The 14,915-nt window shown below is 46.9% G+C and overlaps 1 protein-coding gene across 1 annotated transcript in view; it reads right to left on the reverse strand.

Moving 5' to 3' along the window:
- The window catches only part of FRMPD1 (FERM and PDZ domain containing 1), an 89,635-nt gene extending 74,815 nt beyond the window's left edge, over positions 1 to 14,820 (reverse strand). Inside the window, exon 1 of the mRNA XM_029920265.1 lies at positions 14,769 to 14,820. The gene's annotated coding sequence lies outside the window, so the exon portion shown is untranslated. The remainder of the gene's footprint in view (positions 1 to 14,768) is intronic.
- Positions 14,821 to 14,915: the final 95 nt, after the last annotated feature.

A 14,915-nucleotide genomic window follows, 5' to 3' on the forward strand; every position in this document is an offset into this window, starting at 1 on the left:
GGCACGGCAGAGGGGCTGGCAGTGTCTGATGAAGGGACCTCACATCCAGCTGTGGCTACAGTTGGGGGATACAGGGGCAGGAGACCAGGCTATGAAGGGTGGGACAGTGACACCTGCAGGGTAAGAAGAAGGGCATAGAAAGTGCAGTAAGGGAGATGACTTGGGGCTTTCCTGAAGAGCAGGAAGAGTGATGTGGGGACCAAGGGTATGTCAAGGAGGGTTGAGGGACTTAGCTTAGGAACAGCAGATGGAAACCCTATCACCAAAGGTCTTAAGTGTGGGACTAAGGAGATTAAACTTCACTCCTGGCCACAGTGCTCAGCCGATGCCTTGCTCACAATACACACTCATTCTGTCATGGGGCAAAATGCAGGAAGGCAATGTCATTCGTGACAAATATCTGACAATCGTAAAAGACTATGCCACAAGAATTGCCTCAATTCTTTTTATCAGGTGATAGCTGGTCAAGACAACTCCTTAGTTTAACTGTAAAGTATTTGCTACGTTCTGTGCCAAATGGAGACCATAAGACTTCCCCTCAACTTCTCACCCAAGAACACTGAAAATTAATGATGAGGTAATGTCTGAAATGCTCAGAGCTCTTCGGAGATGTGTGGCAAAAGGCATCACTATTATTAATATTTAAAGAGATTCTACCCAGCTCTGATCTCTTTTTCTGCAGACTAATGTTACGTCCACAGGATAAGGTGATGCCAGGGTGGCCTCTATATAAACCTCCCAACTGACAGTGCCCAGTGCAGGTGCATTATCCCGAGTCCCTTATGTGGGGCTGACGGGGGCCCATGATCATAACAATGCGGGGCTGGTCTGCGACCTGTTATCAACGTTTGGCAGAGGACATGGGGGCCAAACAGACCCGACAGAAGAGCAAGATAGAGTTTAGAAGGTAGTCTTCCTTGGGACCCCATTTTTTTAGGCACTCAAGAGAGTCCGGTGAAGACTTCAAGGGGAATCATTTTAGCCAAACCCACATCCTAAGCCAGTTAACATTTTTAGGTCTAATGCAGTGCCCAAGAAAGGAAGACATAAGAATAGCTCCCTGGGCTCAATTACAAATGGAGTGGAAAGAATAATTTCAAAAGTTCAAGGAGAAAAAAATCAATCTATTTCCTTCCCCCAAAGCTTTCACTTCTATAAATACAGTCATACAAATGGACCGAAGACCACTCTTCCTTATGAAGAAAACACTACCTGTCTGGAATTTGCAAGATAAACGATGCACCCATCTTGCATTCAATGCACTGAAGCTCAAACAATGCTCTCTAATAGCTTCTCTCTTCTTAAATAACACTCACACCCCTCCCCCATTTAAAAGTTGCTTTTCTGTTTTGAGTGTCATTGCAACTACTGTATTGTAAAGGATGGAAAATAATTGCATATGTTAAAAAAATATGAAACTTTATAAAGTAAAAAATAATAATAAAAAAGGAGATAAAAAAATAAATAAAAGTAATACATCTGGCTGGTAGAAATTTTTGAAATTATTCTTTGGAAAGAAGAAAATAAAAATTATCCGCTACAATCTACAAATTGCTAATTACTCTTCTAGCCTCTTTGTGTGAAAATACACATTTTCAACGTAACTGCAAATGTTCTGTATACCCTGGTTTTTAGCCTGATTTTTTCCCCTAGAACAATACCCCTTAAACATTTACCTATGTCTTGATTTCTATGCATTATTTTCTATGTTCTGTTGATAGGCGGGCCAGTTTTAAAGCTGATCCCCTACTGCTGGGCATAGGCTCTATTTTCGCAATGTCTGTGTTACAATGTTGAGATAAACATCTTTGCATAATACGATGCCAGTTATTCTCTTAGGATAAATTCCTGGGAGCGGTGCTGCTGTGTGAAAAACTGCACAAATTTTTACAGCTTTAGATTTCCAAACTGCACTCCAGAAGGTCTACTGCAGGCTCACTATTCCGTCAGTGGAAGAGCAACCTCCCCTAATTGCTCTCTGACACCTGCTTTAGTAAGTTTACAAAGGAGGTGTCCTTATTTGCAGTCCTTTGATTACTCTGGAGGCAGAGTTTTTTCTCCAAATGCTTCATGCCTACAGTGTTTTTTTTCCTCCCAGATTATTTTTTTTTAATTTTTTAAATGTTTGTTCTTGAGAGAGACAGACAGACCACAAGCAAGGGAGGGGCAGCAAGAGAGAAAGACACAGAATCCAAGGCAGGCTCCAGGTTCTGAGCTGTCAGCACAGAGCCTGACATGAGGCCCGAACCCACGAACTGTAAGATCTGAGCCAGTCAGACGCTTAACTGACCAAGCCACCCAGGCGCTCCCCCCCTCCCCCTGTTTTTCAACTGTATGCTTCTACTCATCAGAAAACCAACATTTTATTCCCTCACCAAAGGGTATTTACCCCATCCCACCTCAGTGGTCTTCCTGCTTAGCACCCACCCGCATTTTCACCTTGGTGCTCCCCACTTTCTCAGCAAACATTTCACAGTTCCATCAAGTAAGTCAGACACAGAACCCAAGTATCAGCTATTCAGTCATCAATTTATTCACCTGATAATCACAGAGACTGTGGGTCTGGAATGCTCCAGGAACCATACTAGAAGAAGCCAGAGGAGGGGAGGGTCAATGAGGCCTGAACAGAAGTTACACTTAAATTGAAAGATAACTCTCTTCTTTTTCCTTTGCACATTTGTTTTGTTTCTTAAATTCCACAAATGAATGAAATTATATGGTATTTGTCTTTCTCTGATTGGTTTATTTTGCTTAGCATTATACTCTCTAGCTCTATCCATGTCATTGCAATAGCAAGATTTTATTGTTTCTTATGGCTGAATAATAGTCCCTTGTATATACATATATACCACCTCTTATTTATCCATTCATCTATCAATGGACACTTGGGCTGCTTCCATAATTTGGCTACTATAAATACTGCTGCTATAAACATAGAGGTGCATGGATCCCTTTGAATTAGTATTTTTGTACCTTGGGGCTAAATACTAATGCAATTGCTGGATGGTAGGGTAGTTGTATTTTTTATATTTTGAGGAACCTGCATCCTGTCTTCCCACAGTGGATGCACCAGTTTGCATTCCCACCAGTGCAAGAGGGGTCCTCTTTCTCCCCATCCTCACCAACACTCGTTTCTTGTCTCTTTGATTTTAGCCATTCTGACAGGTGTGAGATGGTATCTCACTGTAGTTTTGATTTTTGTTTCCCTGATGACGAGTGATATTGAGCATCTTTTCGTGTGTCTATCGGTCACCTGGATGTTATTTTCATTCTCAGGGCAGGAGAATGAGGGGCTGGGGCAGAGAATGAAAAGTTGGCTCTTGCTGAAATCACTTGCCAACCTGCTCTTTTTCTTGCACCTTGCCTCTGCTTGCAATCCCTGGCCCATCTCCAGTGCAGACTCCTACAGAAGCCTTCTTGAGAACCATCCTCACCATCCTTCTCTCCAGATCGCTCTGCCCAGAGCGGAAAAGCTGGCACTCAGACCAATGTACTCAGCAATTCCCCAGTGAATAGATGGCTCTATTTGCTAATTCCTGGGTCTTATCAGTCCAGTGAGGAAAGAAACTTCTGGATAGTGATATAGTCTGTCATACCCAAAGACTCTCAACACTGGGCTTAACTTTTAATAGGCAATCAATAAAAGCTTATAGAATCTAACCAAATTAAATTGGGCAGAATAAATACAAGAGAAGGGATGGGAGTGCACAGGTTGTATGCTTCTAACTATCATCCAGACAGCTGGGAAAATTGAAACTGTCTTTGAAAATTAGTTTCTGAACACAATCATGATAAAAAATAGATTAATTCTCTTTAGGCATGTAATTCTGCATCTACCTAGACATTTCTCGATTAGACACACAAATGATACTTGTTAAACTATGCTGTGTATCCCGAGCTTCTGTACATAAAGGTCAATATATTCTAGAGATTTAGAATTTTTTTTTTAATCAGGAAAGCAGGAGGAAGAGAGGAATAAGGCCCCTGATACGCACCATCTCTGCTGGGATTTTCCATATTGATAATTCCAATTCAAAGCAAAAATCCTAACGCCACCTGGGAGGAACGAATCTCCATCAATAATGCTCTCCAGTTGGCAACAAATATTTCTAGATAATTCTTCCCTGAGGGCACAGAGCCCATACGGTCCTCAAGGGGCTGGTCTCTCCCTGTTCTGGTTCCAATTCCCCTGGCTCTGGATTCATCCCCTACCAGAGCTCTCACCACACACGCTGCTGGTTTGTCCCCACACTGGGCTGTGGCCTCCATCCCTCTGTGCCCTGGGGCCTAGAACATTCACCCTCTGCACAGTGGATGCTCAATCTGTGTTGTGGAATTACATGTAGTTCCAGGGCTATAAAGGACATTAGGAATAACCCGGTCCACAGATTAAAAAAAAAAACAACTGAGGCCCAGATGGGGGAAGCAACCTCTTCAAATATACACAGAATTGATGATAATTATTAGGTGAGAGAGAGTGAGGAAGAAATCAAATATGTTAGCAATGCTGGAGGTTTAGGAGGTTGAAAGGTATTATGGAATTTGGAAAGGATGGGGGGAAACAAAGTTTGGTTTTAGCCTCTAATTCATAGAAGTTATCTCAAGTCCCCTTAATGGCCCTTCAGACAACATATAAAGGAAATTAACAAATATTGAATATTTACCATGTATAGGTTGAAAACAGTGCTTGGGTCTTCCTCAGGTCTTCTCTAAGTTGAACACTCACAGATATTCCATTAAATAAGCAAGTAAATAATGTGACTCAGGTCATGCAGCTACAAACCCAGGTATGACTGAGTCCAAAGCCCAGGCACTTCGCCCATGCCCCACTGCCTCTCTGACCCTAGTTCTGAGGCTATAGGTTACCAAGGAAGAGCCAGGTAGACCCAGTGAATAAGTTCACCGGTGGCCTTGGCCATGCCCCAGGACAACAGATAGCAAGCACCTTCCGAGCCTGAATTTTAGGTCTAGAGTCTCCTTGCCTCCTGAAAGTATAGAGGGCAGGCACCACCCATCACTAGTGCTTGGCTGGCAGGCCAGATCAACTGCAGAAACAGGTCTAAGACAGAAACACAGAGGCCTTGCCCTAGCCAGGGTGCCGCTGGCGACTGACTGTCAAGGGCAGTGAGGGCAGCTGGAGCCAGATACAAGGCAGGCAGTCATCATAATCATGTCTTTCATTTCATCAATCAGCACCATATGCCAAGCCTGTCCCTCCCAGGACCAGGCCCTCTGCTGGGCTCTGGATTGAACCAGGCTCAGCCCCTGCCCAGGAGAAGCTCACAGTCAAGTGGGGCAGGTTACATGGAAACACCCCCACAGCCACATGATCTGGGGAGGTGCTCCTCCAGCCTGGTAAAGACCTCCTAGATAAGGCAGGGCATTCTGATGTGGGGATATTTCTAGGCAGCTACATCAAACAAGCCTTGTCAAGTTGGGAAATCACTGTTCTTTAAACCCAGCAAGCAAAATAAGAAGCAGCATTCTCTGAACTGTTCTCCCACACCTGCCCTTAGGGCTCCAAGCAGTGCAGTTGGAATATCTTACTAGCTGATCCTTCTGATCCTTTTCAGACCTGAGGTTCTTCTAGGTCAAGTCTAGTGGGATGACCAGAAAGGGGGCGATCTGCGGTCCCGGTGGGGACACAACTAAGTGTACTTTCAGTGTACTGTTCTATACCAGTCCCTCCTGGGAAGCCTTCCTGGATCTCACCCAGGGCATGGCCAGCCCTCTGCAGGGCTCCCGTGGGTCTCTGTAACACCCAGCACCCACCCTACACTGACCTGCTGCCAGCTATAGGTGGGACAGGACTGTCTGAGTCATCTGTTTCCTCCCTCCTCGCCACCTCCTTGTCCCCCCATCCCTGCAGAGACCTTTCTTAGCAAAGTACAATGACCCGACAGGAGCAGCAGGCAAGGAGGACATTCTGGACAGGGGTGGGTTGGTAATCCCAGAATGGCAGTGACAGCCACGAGCAGGCCACTTCCCCCCTGCTGCATCCCCTCAGCTCCTCCACCCGCTTCACCAGACCCAACACTCCTGCCTGCCTGGCACTCTGGCACATCTACTGCAAGCAAAGTGATGCATAGGCTCTTTGGAGAAAAGCATATTTTGTGTTGCATTTGGAGAACACATCAGCCAGTAGCGACTAAAGACTCCACGTAAAGAGCTGTGGGACTTCTGAAACAGGCTACCCAAAAAAGCAAAAAGATCATACTACAATATGCTCTGAAAGCTGCAAAGAAGCATTTCCCTATTTTTCACAGAAAGAGATATATACCGGGGTGCTGAGAATATAAATAATTTCCCTCAAGTTCAATGAGCCAATCTTGGACTAAATTAGAGGGGAAATGCAAGGACATTAAGTCTTCTTCTCTGTATCCCTTCTCTATCCAGGGCACGTTCACTAGGGGATCTCCCCTAAGCCTAAGAACTAGTAACGAATATTTTAATAGCCACAGCTTCTCCTTCCCATTGATAAAAACTCCAGTAACTAGCCAGAACACGCTGATGAAGATTGAAGGACCAGAAAGGCCCACCCACATCTGCAGAACCAGGCTTCGCAGAGCAGCAGCCAGGAGGCTAAAGAAAGGAAGACATAAGACAGGTGCAGAATGGAGACCTGAGGCAGGGACCCTGGAGAGCTGGGCTCAAATACAATCAAGAAAAGACAGTCCCATAAGGAGAGAGAGTAAGAAGCCAAAGGCTGAATGGTGTCCTCCCCTCCAAAACAATATGTCCATGCCCCATTCCCAAGAATCTGTAAATGTTACCTTAGTGGAAAAAGGATCTTTGCAGATGTAATTAAGGTAAGGGTCTTCAAACAAGGAGCTTATCCTGCATTATCGAGGTGGCCCCTAATGCAATGACAAGTGTCCTAATAAGAGTGAGGTAGAGGGAGATTCAACCCAGACAGGAGGCAGAGCCAGTAGTGATGAGGCCACAAGTCAAGGTACACCAGCAGCCACCAGAAGCTGGAAGACGCAAAGAAAAAAATTCTTCCTTAGAGCCCTTAGGGCTGGGCCCCCTCGACACCTTGATTTCAGATGTCTGGGCTCCAGGAACCATGAGAGAATACACTTTTGCTGTTTTAAGCCCAGGCTGCGGTGATTTGCTACAGCAGTCATAGGACACTAACACAGTGCCAGAGACGTGATCAGACTGACGAGGGCTCTGAGTCGCAGAGAGGGCGCTGCCTCACCCAGAGCCACTCCACATCAGCCACTGGCCCCGGACACCCTCCCCTACAGCCCACCAGGTCTCTCTGACACCAGCATGCATGCTGTTCCACAGGAACCTAACTGGGCCTCAGGTTGTGCTAAATGCAAAGACAGACTCTGGAGTGAGGCTACTGTGGTCTTGCTCCCCTCTGAGCTGATCAGACCTCACCTGCATGGCTATTGTGTCCAATTCTTAGCCCTGTCTTTTTCAAGGAATTGGATAAACTGGGGCATTCTAACTGAAGAAGTGAAGATTCACGGACCTGATCCCTGTCTTTGATTGTCCAAATGGCATAAATGGCCATCATGGGGAAGAAGAAATGGATTTTTGTGTGGGGCTTCAAAAGGGCAGAATCAAGGCCAATGGGGCAGCCACCGCCTGGAGGGGAGTGCAGCATAATGAAGAACTTTCTAATAATCAGAGCCAACTGACAATGGAGTAGAAATGCCTCAGGGATTGGCAGGTCCAAGCAGAGAGAGGCTGGGTGTACTTGGGGAATTCCTGCACCAGAAAAAGCTCTACTTGATCATCTCCGGAGTTGGCAACCCTGTGTGAAGGTCTATGACTGTTAGTTAAAATATCCTGTAAACTATTTTGCATCAGTCTGGATTTTCAGCATACAGGCAGGGAGTGCTCTCACTGAGGAACTCATTTACACATCTTTTGTTTAAAAACAAACAAACAAAAAAAAACTAAGTGCTGCAACTAACCAGAAAGAAGTTCAGAAAAGACACAGTTCCTCCTGCTATATGCTAATACCCAGACTCCCAGGAAGGAAGAAGGAGGGAGAGCATATTTCTCCATATGGACATCACCCTTTAACCCCACCAGGAACCAACAGCACATGCTCCAGTACCAGGGGAACTTTGGGTTTGGTGTCCTTCTCCTGGGAAAACCAGAGAGAACAGAGACTATTTATTTTAATAATTGCTTTTCCTTTTGCATTCTTCTGAATTCTACATTTGGAACAAAGAAAACTGTAACAAAGCAGTAACTCAGAAGTATACCTATATTGATGCTCAAAACTTAGCCTTAGAGAGTTTTTTTTTTTTTTGCGGGGTGGGGGGGGTTACTGTTATCACTGGTTATAACACGCGCTAGCCTACACCCTGCATTCTGGATACGCATAGAACAGGAAGCATGGCATTTCTCATCTGCCTGCACATCTGTCTTCTCTTAAGTCAAAATCTCAGAGAACTAAGCACTGTTGCATCCGGGTGAGTTCCTCTGAAGCTCTTTCCGTTCAGGATTTTGAAAATTTGCCATGTTACCCTTTTACTGAAACGGCTGAGCTTTTCAGATCATTCCTCAAGAGAGGTCAAAAGAATAGACTTTCATATTTTTAGATTTGCCACCATCTCTTTTCTAGCCTGTAATTAGTGGAGTTGTTTTTTTCCTCTTTTACTAAAAGAACCAGTGTTAAACAGATACATCATTCATCAGCCAGCCTGTGAAATGATTGGAAGCCCAAACCATTTCTAACCACTGGCAAAAAAGGTCTCCAAACGACAGGTGGGTCCCTGAAAATACTGTGTCACTTCAGTGAAATTAATGACTACTTCCCTCATGTCAATTGGCCAAGCACCAAATAGGGCTTCCCAGTGTCTTTCGGGTAGATGGTTCATTACTTTTAAAACCTGCCTATTTGCAGAGCTGCATAATGTAATCTGTAGTTACCAAAACAAATTTAAGACAGCATTATTCTGCTTCGGTGAATGCATATTAAGTTTGGTGCATGTCTTAGACTATAGGAGAAGTATAGCAACAACAGCTATGCATAAATCAAAATTTTATATACTGACTGGTGTTAAGTACACAGGCATGTTTGGTATTTGAAAGCCTTCCATGCCAGCTTTTTCGGTACGGTGGAGAATCCTTTTAGCATATAAATAATTATGGCTGAATTTATCTAGCTTGAAGGCTCATTTTTTTACATCGTGTATTTACTAAAAATAGGTCATCCTGGAAAGCTAAATTCAAAATTCAGACTCCTGTTTGAGGTTACATCAACTCTTCATCAGGTGAAGGATCCACATTTTAAGGCGCAGAAAGCCTTGAGAGAGTTCATCCAGGGACCATAAGGCCTGGGTATCAGCACTGTGTTTTGGGGCATGACTCAAACCATTTCAGACCTTGGGAAAATCACAGGCTTTTGTCGGTCCCATACAGCAAACACATATCAAGCTTGTGAGAAGGGCTGTGGGGTGGACCTAAAAGGGACGTTGTGCCTGTCCTCCCTGGGACTTCTCATGGCCATGGCTACATGCACAAATGACTGCACACAAAATCCTCCATGGTTGACAGTGATGGCTTCTGCATAGGTACTAAAGGCAGTGAGAGATCTGGGCCAGATGAGAGCCCTGGGAGGAGGGATCAGGAGGATAGCTGAGTGGGCCCTCAGGTGTAGGCACGACCACCAGGGTTGAGGTACACGCTAGGGAGGGGTCAGGTAGGGAAGCAAAGGCCTGGAGACCTGGGGGTAGGATTAAGTATGGAGGACATGGTGAGGGAGGAGGGACTCTAAGAGAATAGTGGAGACAGCTTGGGGCACCTGGGCGGCTCGGTCAGTTTAACAGTCAGTCAGTTTTAGCAGCCGACTTTTGTCTTCAGCTCAGGTCATGATCCCAGGGTGGTGAGATTGAGGTTGGGGGGGGGGCACCTCCAGTCCTGAGCATGGAGCCTGCTTGAGATTTTGTCTCTCTCTCTCTCCCTCAGCCCCTCTCCCCCACTCACACACACTCTTTCTCTCTCAAATAAAATAACTAAAAAAAAAAAAAGATGGAGGGATGCCTGGGTGGCTCAGGTGGTTAGGCGCCCAACTTCAGCTCAGATCATGATCTCGTGCTTCCTTAACTCGAGCCCCTCAACTGTCATCCCTCATCGAGCTCTGCGTTGATAGTGTGGAGGCTGCTTGGAACTCTCTCTTCCTCTCTCTGCCCCTCCCCCTCTTGTACTCTCTCTTCTCTCAAAATAATAAATAAATAAACTTTTTTTTTTGAAAAAAAAGATGGAGATAGCCCTTCATGTCCACCAGGCTGAGGACTGTGGACTTCATTATCCATTTACGAGGGACCCACAGAAGGTTGCTGGGCCACACTTTAGACAAAGCAGAAGTCCACCATTCAGAGAGAGAATAGGAAGGTGGAGACATGTTTGAGAGAGATTTTCCAAGTAAAAATGACAGGGCTTGGTGAGAGACTGGATTTCAGTCAAGAGGGATCAAGGGAGAGGAGAGTGAGGCCACAGGTGACTATGTGCCCCTGGCCAGGGGGCACCTCATAGCAGGGAGCATGGAGGACAAGGCTGGCTTTGGCGCCACCACTCATGCTTCTCCTTGGCATGTCAGTGAGCACTCCAGGGGCACTACCCTTCAGGGCTCACAGTGAGAGGAGTCGGTGGGGGGGTGGGGTGGAGAAGAGGCGAGAGAGAGAGAAGGGACACAGAGGAAAGGAGGAAGGGGCAGGAGAGGGAGGGAGGGTACGAAAAGGGAAAAGAGATGAAAAGAGGGAGGGAGAGAGATCCTGAAGAAGTGGTTCCACAGCAGGATGACCCCAGAGCAGTGGGGGTGGTAGCTCACCACACCACCTGGAGCCTGCTCTTGCAGCGAAGAGTGCTGTGTCTGGGTATTCCTCTTTTCAGAACTCCTAAAACATAGTTTTGTTTGGGTTTGCTTTGTTTTAATTTTTTTTTTTTAGTTTTAGAGAGAGAGAGAATCCCCAGTAGGCTCTGCAACTGTCAGCACAGAGCCTGATAACAGAGCTCGAATTCACAATCGTGACCTGAAGCAAGATTAAGAGTCAGGAACTCAACTGACTGAACCACCCAGGTGCCCCCAAAACTGCTAAAACATCGTTGTATTGACGAGGAGATAACCTCTGGAGTCTCCCAAGAACTGAAGGGTGGTATCCATGCACACAGCCGGTTTAGTTTTAGAACACACCAAGCCTTTCAGGCTCCCCAGGGCTTTGCACTTCCTGTTCCCCTCACAGCCACCCCACCCTCTTAATTTAACTTTCATTTGGTGCTTGCTACATACCTGGCACTATTTCAAGTCCATTACATACATCACTCATTTAATCCCCAAACAACTCTTTCAAGTAGGGTTATATGCCCAGTTTACAGATGAAGAAACTGGAGCCCATATGATTAAGTAACCTGACAATGGAATATATTTAGTTATCGGTGGGGCCAGCATTCAAATCCAGGCGGTGTAGCCAGGAGTCTACATTCTCACACCAAAGCCAGGCTGCCTTGTACTGAGCTGGATTGCACCCGCGTCCCCCTCAGCTAGTCCCAAATGACTCCTTCTCTCTTTTAGTTCCTAGAGACTCAGACAGACCTTCCTCCATCACCCCCATCACCTGCTCCCACATTACCCTGTTCATTTCCTTCCCAGCCCTTAGCCAACCTGTAGTTACATATGTATTTACTTGATTATTATGTGTCTCCTACTAGAATGTAAACTCCAGGAAGGCAAGGGTCTTCCTTTTTGTTCAAGTGTTCCTGCGGCACCTGGAATAGTTCTCTAGCACAGAGAAGGTGTTCCACGAATAACTGTTGCATGAACAAATGGAGGGCAGTATAATGGCTGCTCAGCCATGTATACAGGTTCATAAAGCATCGCAATGTCATTCTTCAACTTCCTGTCCTATTCTCCTTCCTTGGCTACTGCAGACCCCCAGCAACCCACACGGAGGCAGATGGGAGCCGGCGCCTGGTTCCCAGCATAATGACAATGCCTATGTATTTATAACTGTGCCTGACTGTCAAATCCCCCCACCCCGGGTCCTTGAGCACATAGTGATAAGCTTGTGGGAGGCAGGAATTGCGTGTTCTGATGAACCTCTCTGTGGCCTCCCACCACCTAACGGTATTTACAGGGCATTGTCTGCTGTTGATGTCAGCGTCTCATCGGAGCACCCCCCAAATAATGAAAAGCCCCTGCCCTTGAATCAGGAGGTCCCTTGAATACAAATCATATTGTTACAGGAACACCAGTCTGATGGTGAGGTTCCAAGTCAATACACAGGCTAAAACAACAGGCACCATTTATACACTCCAGTAGTGTCTAGCAACACTTACGGAACTTGCCCATGAACACTTCAGTAAGAGAAACTATTATCAAATACCTCTTGTTATGCAAACACTTAGGCATTTTATACATGATCTCATTTAACCCTGTGCATTTGGAATTGCCATTATTCCCCTTTTACAGATGAGAAAAGTGAGGTTCAGGGGCCCAATATCCCCAAAGCAGCATGAATTCAAGCCCAGGTTCATAACCTCCTGTACCTCTTCCCACTGTCCTCTGAAGGGTTCTGCCTTCTCCTTGCTTCCACCAGTCCTGTTGTTCTCCATCTGGGCCCTGAGCTTTCCCAACTCATACCAGTTCCTTGACCTAAAGTAGCCCTCCCACTTGTCACCGCCTCTTCTTCTCCCACTTTCCGTGGTACAGTGTGCCCTCCTCAGTGTTCCTGAGGTCCCCAGTAAGAACTCCCAGAATGTGGAGTGCCCGGGTGGCTCAGTAGGTTCATAAGCATCTGATCCTTGCTAGGTCATGATCTCACAGTTCATTGGATCATGTCCAGCTCAACCCTGATAGCACAGATCCTGCTTGGGATTCTCTCTCTGCCTCTATGTGTGCATGTGCACGCTCGCACTCTTTCTCTCTCTCTCTCTCTCTCTCTCTCTCTCTCTCTCTCTCTCTCTCATAAACATTAAAAAAAAAAAAAGAACTCCCAGAATGGCCTGTGGTATGTTCCTCTTTCTTCCTCACTAGACCCTGAGCCCCTTGAGGGGAGGGCCTATTGGTATTTTCCTGTTTCCTCCTGCACCAGTGGTGAGAAAGTGTTTGCCAACCCACTGAAGAGGGAAGACAAAAAAGACCCATGTGGTTCTAAAGCATCTGAGCAATCCAAGGCTCCAGACAAATTAGCTTCAACTACACAGTATGGCTGGGAAAAGGCAAACTTCTGACAACTCTGCTGTTTCCCTGCCCCAGTCACAAAGCACACTCTTACTAGTCCTCTGATTTCATACAGCTTGAAACTTAAAACCGGGAAGTCTAGGAAGGAAATAAACTAATAAAATCACTTCCATAAGAATCCTTTGGTCATAATGGATTTCACCCACACCCTGGGGAGACGCTAATTGCAGCACAAGGGGGCCGGTAGATTGGGCAAAAGAACAAAGCTCACCTCTGGGACATCAGTTAACTACATCACAGTTGCTCTGCTGCAGCTGCACCAGAATGCACTTGTCCTGGAAAATAGGTACTTGCCAAACTGTAGGTCTCTCCAACCATGCCTGTGTTGGATACCCACCAAAGAATGTCTGATTTAGAGTGATTTTCTAGATCATCTTGATTGGAAAACATCTCACCCATCACTTTAGAAACGAGTAGATACTGGCCTCTATGTCAGGACCCCTAGAACAGTGCATTATCCCCCTGCCCCCCCCAGAACAACTATTTTGAGGTTTTAACAAAAATAACCGACTCACAAACAGAAACGCTTCCTGATCTATAAGCCACACTGAAAACAAATCATTATGCTGTTGAATATTTTATGATGGTCCAAAGCACTGACAGAGGGAAGGCCAGCATTCACCAATCCTTGCCATGTCTATTTCGGGACTCCCAAAGCATCGTGCAAATGCCTTTATTTTCTAAACTCCAATTTGCAAGTGCTGGTGGATATTTAGTGAAATATTTCCTCTACCCAAACTAACCCTAAATAGACCTGGAAGATTCCATTTCTCCAGAGTTTACAGCGGAAGGACCGCAATAATCATCTAGTGCATATTCCTCCCTCCCCACTTCGTAGGTGGCAAAACTAGGTGGGGGAACTTGTCCAAGGTCACACAGTCAGTGGATGGCAGAGGGGCCACCAGAAGCTAGGGCCCGGCCTCTAAGCTCCAGTAGCATCCTCGTCCCAGACACTGACTCAACATCCCTCCTAAAGCTCAGCCCAAACTGCTGCTGGCTTGCGATGTGACGCCCCCTCCCCCAGACTGACTTCTGTGAGTTCCACCCCACAAGGAGCCCGGGAGCTGAGACGCTTAGAGGTGCCCCTGACTCACAAAACGGCAACACAGTAGCGCTTCCGATGATCATCATTCTGGCGAACCCCTCCTGGTCCAGGTGTGGCCGTCGAAACGGAGCAGGACCGACTGGTCTGAGGTCACTCAGAAAGTTGGCGCTGACCGTGGCCGCACCTGAATCCAGGTCTCCCGTCACCCGGTTAGCCGCTCTTTGCACTATCCCCGGGCAGGTCTCAAAAACTTAAGAAAAAATTGAAGCTGGGACAGATTTAACCCTTGCAGGCCCGGAGCGAACCCGCGGGTGCGCCCCCCACCGGGAGAGGGACACGAGGACTGGAGCCGGGCGCGGGTCAGCCGGGGCCGGTAGTGCAAGCAGAGCGCACCGCGGAGGGCGGCGCGGAGGAAGCCTAGGGGCAGGCAGCCTGCAGCGACCGGAGGCGCAGGCCCGGGGCGTAGAGACCTTCGGTACCCCCCAAAACTTTGCGGCGCCGGGACCTCGCCCTTACCTGCAGAGGAGGCGCCGCCCGCGCGGACGCGGACCCGAACCCGAAGAGCTGACGCTTTTGGCGAGGGGCGGCCGCGCCCGGCGGCGGGCACGGACGCGGGCAAGGCTCGGGCAGCGGCTCGGCTCGGGCTCGGCTCGGGCTCCGCCT

Source organism: Suricata suricatta, chromosome 13, assembly GCF_006229205.1.
Source record: "Suricata suricatta isolate VVHF042 chromosome 13, meerkat_22Aug2017_6uvM2_HiC, whole genome shotgun sequence".
In the NCBI taxonomy this organism is placed as follows: Eukaryota; Metazoa; Chordata; class Mammalia; order Carnivora; family Herpestidae; genus Suricata; species Suricata suricatta.